This window comes from Nematolebias whitei, chromosome 1 (genome assembly GCF_014905685.2).
Source record: "Nematolebias whitei isolate Nwh7 chromosome 1, NemWhi1, whole genome shotgun sequence".
Lineage (NCBI taxonomy): Eukaryota > Metazoa > Chordata > Actinopteri > Cyprinodontiformes > Rivulidae > Nematolebias > Nematolebias whitei.
This window is the reverse complement of record NC_056498.1, coordinates 38,884,895-38,885,832: the sequence shown is the minus strand read 5'-3', so window position 1 is coordinate 38,885,832 and position 938 is coordinate 38,884,895. Positions and strand designations below refer to the sequence as shown.

The 938-nt window shown below is 33.2% G+C and overlaps 1 protein-coding gene across 1 annotated transcript in view; it reads right to left on the bottom strand.

Annotated features, from left to right (window-relative positions):
- LOC119411887 (N-acylneuraminate cytidylyltransferase-like) overlaps positions 1-938 on the bottom strand; it is a 27,297-nt gene that overhangs the window by 22,183 nt on the left and 4,176 nt on the right. The gene's annotated exons all lie outside the window — the stretch shown is intronic.

Sequence of the window (938 nt, the reverse complement as noted above, 5' to 3'; positions counted from 1 at the left end):
TGCCATTTATCCTTCATTTTCTGTTTTATTAAAAGTTTTATTTCTGTTTTTACTAAAATTAACTTCTAACTCCACTGATGAGTTTCTAGTGGCTTCATTTGCAGCTTTATGTGCCGTTTCATTTCCTGTAACACCAGAATGAGCTGGTATCCATAAATGTATCATGTGACCCATCATATTTATTCTGTATAGTGTTTGTTGAATTTATATTAAAATATCTTTCTGAATGGTTACACTGGTAATGATGAACTGGAGTCTGAACAAATCACTGATCTCAATGGTCTTGTTTCTTCAACCCACTGAATGGTTAATAATATTACGAGCATTTCCCCTGTGAATAATGTAAGTCCATCAATAATTATTTTTCTAACTTTGATGTTGAACTCCGGAACAATAAAAGCTGCACCGACTTTATTTACCAAGTTCTTGGAAGCATCTGTGTAAATTTGAACATATCTGTAAAATGTATCGATATGGTTCTGTACCGTACTTGAATTTAAAATTAATCCATTATTCTCATTTCTTTATTTTTAATAATGTAAAATCTACCGTGGCATCTGGAAGTATCCAAGGTGGTATTACTGGTAATGGAGTTGTTTGACTTTTGTTGATCTGATCTATTTTGAGTTCTGTCGTTTTCTGATTCACTGTCCAACTAAAACTTCTAATATCTTTTAATTCTTTTTCCCATCAAGCTTTAACAGTCTCTTGTGTTGGATGATCCTGTCCATGACCTCCCAGTAATTTAGAGTTAGTTGTTCTCTTCTAATTTTGAGTGGTATTTCTCCCAGTAGTGATGATGTTGTGGTAGATCTCATTGCACCTGTACACAGTCTCAACGCTTGATATTGAATACGGTCTAATTTTTGTAAAGTTGTATCTGCTGCTGAATTATAAACAATGCTTCCATAATCTAGTACTGATCAAATTAATCCTGT